Below are 10,157 nucleotides of genomic sequence, written 5' to 3' on the forward strand. Positions count from 1 at the left end.
GTAGACCAAAGATGGTCTCCTCCCATTGTTATACAATGGTCAAGTGCTTTTAAGAACTTTCAACAGCTCTTACATAGTGCAGTCCAGCCTAAGTCTTCTGTGGCGATTAGGACAGCAGGCCGCGATACTAATAAGATCACTGTGAAATCACAAGAGGACTACGATGCAGTTATGTGTGTGGCTAAGGACCAAGGTCTGCCATACTAAACCCACTCGTCTGAGCCACTCAAACTGCTCAAGGTAGAGTTCTGCTAACTACCTTTACAAATGGATCCAGCCCAACTCAAAGAGGAGCTGGAAGAATTAAGTTTCTGTGTCAGAAACCACACACAAATAAACAGAATCCACTGTTTGTGGTTATCTTGATTGACAATATAGAAAACAGGAAAGTATACCAGCTGAAAAACATCACTGAAATACAGGTAGAAAAGTTTTGTGACAAGGGCCAAAAGGAACAACGTTTTTGGTGCCACGGCCTAAATTATCTGCACTATGCCACCCAAATGCATGAAATGCAATGGGCCGCATGAGAGCTATGAGTGCAAAGTAAAGCCAGAGGAAATGCCCCAGTGCTAGCATGCGGATATGACACTTTCCAAAAGGCCGATGCTAAGCAGAGCGCCCATAACACTCCAGCCAGACGAGTCACTCCTGGACTTAGTTTTAGTAATGTAAGGAGGGAAAAGGATGCTGCACACCCTCCTCCAGCTGTACCAGAACAGCCACGTATGAAAAAGCATGCAAACGGTCATGGCACGCGCGCCGACGTGAATCACGCTGGCCAGTGGGCTGGAATGAATGTCGCACAAACCTCCGCTAAGGAAATCGTTAGCGGGCGCGGACTGAATAGGGAACATCCAGCTGCCTTCCTCACTTCTGAAGTCACAAGTGGGTGCGGACCGAATAGGGAGTGCTCGGCTGCCAAACAAGGCATGATAGACACCTGCGAAACATAAATACCTCTGCAAATGAGGAAACTGGTGCAAACCACAACGATTTAAGAGATGAGCTCTGCTCTCTTCTAAAAACCATCAAAGAATTGCTCCAGACTCTTCCCACGCTCCTTGCGACGGCAGTGCAAACGCCACTTGTGGCCTACCATCAACAGGCAACACAGGCGCACCATGCATAATACGGTTCGTGGCCTAACTGTATGCACATGGAATGCATACAGCATATGTCCCCAGGAAGGAGAGTTCCATCAGTTCCTTCGTGATGAGGCAATTGACATCTGCCTCATCCAGGAAACCTTCCTAAAATCTGCCAGCCACACGTGGGTGGCAAATTTCATTTGCCACCGTACTGACAGGCTTACAGCTGGAGGTGGTACTGCCATCTACATTAAGACCTCACCCAAACACTATGTTGTACAGCTCCCCCAACTAGCAACAACTGAGGCCACAGCTATTGCAGTAGAAACAATGTCAGGTCACATTACATCCATCTCAGTGTATCGGCCACCTAGAAAACCACAAGAATCCAGAGATTTTGAAACATTACTGTCGCTTGGCGATAAACTTTCTACTGCATGAAATTTTAATGCAAAACACGATTATTGGTACTCCAGAGTAGCGAACAATAATGTTCGCAATTTACTAAGCATAGTTCAGCAGCACATGGCAGTAGTTTTAGGGCCATACAACCCAACGCACTACCCAAACAATGCACAGAACCATCCTGACGCGCTCGACATCACACCATCTGCCAGTCACTCTCGACACAGAGGAGCCATGACAGTGTGGAGCCACCAAAACGACATCGGCAACTAGGGAGGGTAAATTGGGAACAGTTTAGAGAGGACACTCTTGCTGCCATCTCAGGTCCAGATATCGTCGGGACAGACAAGACAGTGTGACAGCTTAGAGTGGACACTCACCGGGCTGTAGACACTGCCACACTAAGGCCTCTTGACAGGTCACACCTGCTCTCTCCTGAAATATTGCAGGTCATTTCAGATACGAATAGGCTTTTCCATGAATGGCAAATTACATGCCATCCTGCCACCAAAACGCCACCTAAACCAGTTGCCCCACAAAATAAAGGTGGCTGTGGAAACCCACCGAAATTGCGACCGGGCACACAAAATTGCCATGCTTTGTGTTAAAGATGGCTCTTCCTGGCGACTAACAAAAAAAATCCTAAGGAAGGAGCACAATCTTCCTCCTCTGCAAGATGGCAGAGGGGTTGTCTGCAAGCCCTATATGCCAAGGCCAATATGTTGGCTGATTACTTTGCGAAAAACTACACTCGGATAGAGGATGATCTAGATGAAGAGCACACACAAATTGTACAACGGCTGCATATTTTCCTTGCAGAAAATGCACTTGATGCCAATGAACCCGCCACTGAGAAGTAAACTGACAGCCAACTTTGCTCCCTAAATATGAGGAAGACCTGCATCTGTGACAAGGTGGAAGCTCTTATGCTGAAACATCTCCTACCTGATGCACTGCAGCCTATCCCAAATGCCTTCAATTACGTTCTGCGCACTGGCAACTATCTCTCTGCATGGAAACACACAGTGGTGGTTGCCATTCCCAAACAAGGCAAAGACGCGAGGCTTCCTCTAAACTGTAGGCCAATAACTCTGCTCCCCGCTCTGGATAAAGTATTCGAAAGAATTTACATCAAACAACTCATGGAGCATTTGAACAGGAAGGGGCTGATCCCCACTGAGCAGTTCAGCTTCTAGCACAGTCATAGCATGAACACCAACTACTGAGACTCATCACATCACATCTCCATGACTGGACTTCTCATGTTCATGCCAAAGATGGTATCTCCACTAATGGGCCGATTCATGTAGGAGTACCGCAGGGGTTGGCCCCCTGCTGTACTCCCTGTATATGGCTGATGTACCACACACAGATAGGGTATCACTAGCATTATACGCAGACGACACCGCACTCCAGGCGCATTCCCGAAGGACTGATGTCATTCGCCACCACTTACAGGAAGCATGCGGTATTCTGGGAGCCTGAGCTACGAAATGGCGCCTTAAGTTCAATGCCACTAAAAATCAGTCGGTCGTAATAACACAATGTAGAGTGCCCATAGACCTTCAGCTGTTGCGAATCATGGGAGGCCCTATCCCCTGGTCTCACATGGCTAAGTATCTAGGGGTAACTCTTGATAGGCATCTGACCTCAAAGCCACATATCTATGAGGCATGGGGGAAAGGTCACTCACATCTGAAGGTAATTTACTCCCTATTAAATCCACAATCAACGCTTCCTCCACACTATGGAATTATGCTATATCTGGCACTGATCCAACCAGTGCTAGAATACACGTCTGCAGTGTGGGGGAACACAGCTGATGTACACATTGTGTGCCGCAAGGGAGAACTCTATGGCTTGCCTTGCGCTTACGGTGAGACTACCCGACCAGGGCCTTGCATGTGGAATCAGGCATCACCATGATGACGGATTGCATAAAACAGACTGCCTGATGGTTCTATGAAGCATCACGCAGTCTGACAATCAGCTAAATTCAAGTCTGGGAAACCAGCAGCACAGACGACGGACCAACAGGTGGCCTGACCTCTTTGGCAGTGAGCTAGGCCCAATACATAAGCGTCAATGATCACAATGCAAAGATGACAAACACAACAGTGAAGTAAAAACACACTCACTTTGAGGGACTACAGGAATAGTTTTACAAAACTTAGTCTGTGCAAAAACATATAGTTATCGCCAACTTTTAGGAAAATAGCAGGTAGCTTGTCTCTTGCAACTGGCCTTTGCAACAGTAAAAGAACTGTATTAAAAAAAGAAATTATTCACTCAATAGCCTTTCTCAGTTGCATGTACTGGGTGTGTTTCCTCTTCAGTGAAGGGATGTGCATTAGCGGTAATGCAGAATCATTTCACAGAGAACACTATGTGATGAGATATGACTTCCTCATATCCACATGTACAACTTGCAAACTTTTGTTAACTACCACAAAATGATACAACTATATCCCGTCATTCGGTTACTTTTGTTACTTTTTAATCAAAAACAGAGTATAACAATTCCAAGAGACCAATTTTCAACACACTGCCATACCAACAGGAAATACATTTTTTATCTACAGTGAATCAGCAACTGCCTACCCCAAACAGGAGACTAGTGTATAAGGTCTGTGTCAAGACAATACATCATCATTACGAGTAACAAAAATATCGACAACTACAAGAGTTCAATTCATTAACAGTAACCTTATTTCTTGTCAAATACTGCTGTAGACTGCATAAATTTGAGATGTTCCCACATCTAGAATAGTCGTTAACACATGGATCACAAGCTGCCGTTTTCGAAGGAGCCACATCAGCATTTGTCGTTAGTGACTAAAGAAACTTTGCAAAACACACATTTAGGGGGATAACTGTGAACTTGGCTGCATTTACATGAAATAACTGTTTCAAATGTATATGTCATACAATGAAAATGCAAAAACAGTGTTTACTGGAATCTGATTGTGTAATACCACAGAAACAGACATCAGTCATTTGGTCTTTTTCCCATTCCATTCACATATGGAGTGTGAAAAGAATTACTGCTCAAACGCCTCTGTGCGTGCTGTAAGTAGTATAATCTTGTCTTTACATTTCCTATGGGGGTGTTGTGTAAGGAGGTGTAGTATATTTATAGATTACTTGGTTCTACAAATTTCTCTACATTGGCTTTCATGGGATAGTTTGCAACTATCTTCATAAGCCCTTCAGTTCAGTACTTTCAGCACCCGCATGATGTCCCATGGGTGCAACCTGTGACCACTTGTATGTCCTATTACCCCTATCTGGTAAGAATCCTACACACTTCATCTAGAACAGGTGCACAAGTGACAAATATCCTTTGTAGATTAACTGCATTGCCTTGGTATTCTACAAATGAACCACAGTCGTTCCGTTTCACATCCCTATAAATTGTTACACTCTGATACATGTTGAATGAGTTGACTTATTTCAACTGTGACTCATTGAAGTAATAAGATACATTTCTTTCGTTTTTGTGAGACGTACAATTTTTATTTATGAGTATTTATAGTAAGTTACCAAGCTTTGCACCGCTCTAAAATTTTATGAGGATCTGATTGAATATTAGTACAGTCTTCCTTTTTTTATCCAATTCTTCAGTAACTTGCCAATAGGCATAAAATGTTTAAGAGGAGTCCACTACGCCTACTCTATTGCTTAATTTCGTAACTGAACCAAATGGTGTGTGTGTGTGTGTGTGTGTGTGTGTGTGTGTGTGTGTGTGTGTGTGTGTGTGGGGTTAGTACTAATACCATGAAACGATCTGAGCCCTGTGTATAATCTCACTTCTCAACACCGTAATGTGGTCAGCATACGTAAATGTTGTAAAATGATATTTGTATTTCATGATGAATGGTTACAATAGTCAAAGAATTATCATATATGCCTCTATACATACCAAACATTTACATGTCTTGTGACAGTTTCGCTGTTAACTTTTAAACAGAAATACTTTTTAGTTTTCTGACTTATTCCACACCCATGAGAGCCATTTCATTTGCGGTCTGTGGAAGGTACATTAGGATATCTGTTTTCTTTTGCACATGTTCATTGTGTATTCATTTCTTGTCAAATACTACTGTAGACTGTATAAATTTGAGATGTTCCCACATCTAGAATTCTGACATGTTCTTACATCCTGGAGGATTTTCACACTACAGATCTACTGAAGCAAAAAATATATCTAATCTAATCCAATATTTCAGTATGCATAACTGCAACATCTGTTAAAAATTGTCCGCAATATCATTAGCGTAACACATTTCACTGGGGCACTCCCCAAATTACTTCTACATCTGTTGATGGCTCTCCATCCACGATAATGTGTCCTCCCCACCAAAAAAATACTCAAGCCACTCACAAACTTTGCTTAATATTCCGTATAATAGCATTTTCAATAAGCTTATATGTGGTACCTGGTCAAATACCTTTCAGAAATCAGGAAACACTGTTATCTGATTGTATTGACCAAGGCTTTCAAGGATGTCGTGTGAGAAAGGTACTAGTTGGGTTTCACACAAATGATGTTTCTGGAATCCATGGTGTATGTCATAGAGGAGGTTGGGCTATTCAACTACATTGAATTTGAGCTCAGGATATATTCTAAAATTCCACAACTTGATATTAACGATATTGGGTAGTTCTTTGGTGGAATACTTTTGCTGGCCTTCTTGTAAACGTGTGTGACATGTGCTTTTTTCAACTACTAGGCACAGTTTTTTTAGTCAAGGGATTTTCAGTGTCTTATGGGTAAAAGGGACTTTGACACAGACACAATTCTGGCATAGAATCTTGGGAGCTTTGTTCAATTTTAACAATATCAGCTGTTTCTCAATGCCATTGACATCTATTGCACTTATCTCTGCAGTGGTACGAGAATTAAACTGGGGCTATACTCCTGTGTGTTCCTTTCTAATGGAAAATTTGAAAACAGTTAACTATTTCAGCTTTGCATTACTACCTTCAATTTCTGTTTCTAGGCTAGCCATCAATGTCTGGATACTAACTTAGGTCCCATTAATAAGCTTCACATATGACCAGAATTTCTTTGGGTTTTGTGACATATCTTTTGGTAATGTTCTGCTATAACAGTCATTGAAGTTTCCTGTGTAGCCATCTTGACAGTTACACATATTACTTTCAGCATATCTCTATCTACTTTTGTTTTACATCAATTATGCAGTAGTCTCTGTCTCTTTAGAAGTTTTTTTACAGTGACTGTATAACATGGAGGTTCCTCCCATCATGAACCTTTCTACTAGGTACGTATCTACTGAACCCTCCAATGCATGGTCACATATTCTTTCAAACTTTAACTATAGTTCCTCTACATTCTCCTGTCCTGAACTAAAATCTTCAGACACAGCTGATTCTTTATCTTGTTAACTGAAGTTAGAAATATTTCTACTTTTGTTACTTGCCCTTTGTTCTTTGTCAATTGTCGCTGCTGCAACTACTTTATAGTGACTCATACCACAATTTCAATGTGGACACCTTTTAAGAGGTCAGGTCTACATGTAGCCGATAAATCCAATGTATTTCCAGCATGAGTGTGGTTCTGAACATCTATTCTTGGCAATTTTCAAAGAAGGCAGGATGGCTTTTCAGATCCACCACCAACAAAACTACCCACCCCAATTGACTGTTGTATGATTAGTCTCCTCCAATGACAGTATGACTGGGGTATTCCTGTACACGCAAAGTGAAGTCTCCTCTAAAGTTTTTGCTGATATCAGGGGGTGAGTGGTGGTCATTAAGGACCCTACTGTAAGTGTACACCCACCTCTGATACTGATCCTTAAAATTTCTCCCAAAATTCTTACAGCTATTCACTTAGTGTTTTAATGAGATTTCTGTACCCAGTACTATGTAAGCTTCACTGCTTTTTGCTAGTACTTAAATTAAAGCACTGGCAATTTGTTACGAATTCTTCAATAGTTAGCTACTAGGAATATAATACTTTTGGCCATGGGGTGGCATTTCTTTCATTTATTACATTATTAGATTAATACATTATTACATTAATACTTTCAGGTCTGCTGCAGCTATCATTATGTGGACTGCATGGAGTCGCCTAATTTAAAAGAACCTTTGTATGAATTATCACAGTCAACTACTTGGGCAGTAGCCTCTGATGTGTAGTACACACCTAACACATTTAGGGGGACCCTACAATTCTCAACCCTATGGGGCCAGTCTAGGAATTGCATCCTGGTTTGTCACAGAACCTACACACACTCTAATTCAAGCTTTCCACTCAACTGAAAACCACGGGGGTACAATCTATTCTGAGGACAATCAAACCAATTTTAAGTTTTGTTGAAACTCCACCAGTAAGGCTGGAATTCTCAATCTTCTTTGCCAGTCGCTTGAATGATTCAAGACTCATCTCAGAGCCCAGACAACATACCCCGTTTGTCCCAACATGTGCCATAATCTGCAGTGGGTTACACATTGTTCCATCAGTGTGTTCCATAATAGTCTCCCCAACAAAGGCCCCCAGTCATACCTACTGAAAGCACATGGTGTTCCTTCTCATCCCTTACTGCCATTTTCCTAAGGGGTCTCATTATTGGTTACATATTTGCACTGCCTATGATTAATAGATCCCTACTCTTTCGTGTTCACCTCCACTTGACATGGGACACAGCACACTTCCCACAGATGAAAATTATCTTACTGGAAGATAATACCTCAAACTTCCCAGTTAGGACGATGGGGCTGACACCCTGATCCCTACCACTGACATAAAACTCACAGTCAAGTGGGCAAGTAGTAATATATTGTGTACTTCCTGCAGATAGGACAGTATGAACAGCACAGAACAGTACTTGAGGTAACTCTGGTAACTTTATTAGTAGCCATCGCAACACACCCATTCACAGCACATTCCAATCATTTGACAGTAACCAGTGTGATTTCAATTTGCTTACGAACAGTGACTAACTCATCTTGTGCCCAAGCACAGCACACACAGTACGGCAGCATTGTGGCTTGCACAATCTTTAACCGTAAACAATACCTTTAAGCGTACTGATTCTCATTTAATTTATGTGTGATAAGCTAAAAGCATTACCATTTGGTTTTAAGAATTGTACCAACTACCAAATAAAACGAGATATTTATTAAGAAGGATCCCCTATGGATCATGAGGCCGATATCAAATTACCAGTGCGAACACCGGTCTCCCTAAGCGAACAGAACGGGAATAAATACTAATAACTGATACAATGGGATTGCCGTCCGCCATGCACTTACAGTGGTTTGCAGGGTGTGGATATAGCCACACGCATGGGAAAATACTCGTATAAAATTTACTACTTCTCAGAAACTTTAAAATTGCGATCACAAACAAATTCGAAATTCACGTTAACTCACGACAAATGCAGCCGCTACACACACTTATTAATAGAAAAGCTAATGTGACACGATGTTAGATATTTACAGTAACTGTAACTCAAACAACGATTTACTAACAACTGTTACGCACAATGATAAATAACGAAAATTCTCAAAAATACCTGTACCGTTATACATGTATTTACGTAGACACAACTGAACTTTAGTATATAATGAAATGATTGGTTTTGAACGAACATATTGTTGCAAGTTTCTTAACGCCACAAATTATGTATGCAATTGACAATATAGAATGAATTTTTCGCATCACTCTCAAATGTTTTCAAAATATACAACGCAACACAACACATACGAGTACTGACACCAGGAAACATGTACAAACGACACGGACAGCAAAATATTACATTTCGAATCGAACTTATCTGTAACATGCGGTCTAATAAAAAGTTCGTAAAACTGCTTATAAAGCCTAGGAAATAAACACGACCTACTCTTAGACATCGGACTACGTTGGAGACCTGCGTGTCGCCACAATCAAGATTTACAATAACACACATTACCCCAGATACTGAACTTAAGTTATTTTTTACACAGGTGTGCAGAAGATGTACACCGCTGCGTCAGTTTATAACAGTCAAATTGGGTAAATTGTGGAGCACCACAAATCATGTATTTCGCAACATACATATCCGTTAATGTATCCAACCGGAGCTAATTCACCAATATCACTGTAACAATAGAACCCATTAACACTACTTCATTGTAAAAACAGCAAACGAATACCAAATGAAACAAAATCGACTGCCCTGCCGTCATCGGTCGGCTGCTGGGCTTTTACAGTGATACAATTGCCTGTCTAAGTATTTCTTTGTTTTACAATTACAAACACAGTGATCTGTATAAATTAGGTTGGTTTAAATAACAGTAAGTTTGCAACAAACTTGACACCTCCTGAACAGCCGTTTGTCCACGAAATTCAAATAACCAGCGGGAACAGAGATAATCTTACACTTATACAAACAAGGAATTGTCCTGACGTCACAAACTTGCAGCCGACCCATGTGAACATCCGCCATGTTAGCTACCCCAAAACATTCGCTTCTGGTGTTTTGATTCCGTGTAGTTGTGAAGTGTTTTGATAAAAAAAATGCCGCCTTGCGTCGCTTACGGGTGTACTAATCGTTCTGATTGTAGTCTAAAGTTTAAACAAATCACATTACATTCAAAAGTGGACTTAAAAAGCACTATTTTCATATATATACTTCAAATTTTTATGCA

General features: G+C 41.2%; 1 protein-coding gene across 4 annotated transcripts in view; it reads right to left on the reverse strand.

Annotated features, from left to right (window-relative positions):
• The window catches only part of LOC126412234 (kinesin-like protein Klp61F), a 298,109-nt gene extending 288,152 nt beyond the window's left edge, over positions 1-9,957 (reverse strand). Inside the window, exon 1 of one of the 4 annotated variants that reach the window (XM_050081728.1) lies at positions 9,828-9,957. The gene's annotated coding sequence lies outside the window, so the exon portion shown is untranslated. Of the gene's footprint in view, positions 1-9,370; positions 9,614-9,662; positions 9,773-9,820 lie in introns of those variants that run through there. The other 3 variants (XM_050081745.1, XM_050081762.1, XM_050081753.1) reach the window with 3 other exon arrangements.
• Between the last annotated feature and the right edge of the window lie 200 nt (positions 9,958-10,157).

Source organism: Schistocerca serialis, chromosome 1 (assembly GCF_023864345.2).
Source record: "Schistocerca serialis cubense isolate TAMUIC-IGC-003099 chromosome 1, iqSchSeri2.2, whole genome shotgun sequence".
NCBI lineage: Eukaryota > Metazoa > Arthropoda > Insecta > Orthoptera > Acrididae > Schistocerca > Schistocerca serialis.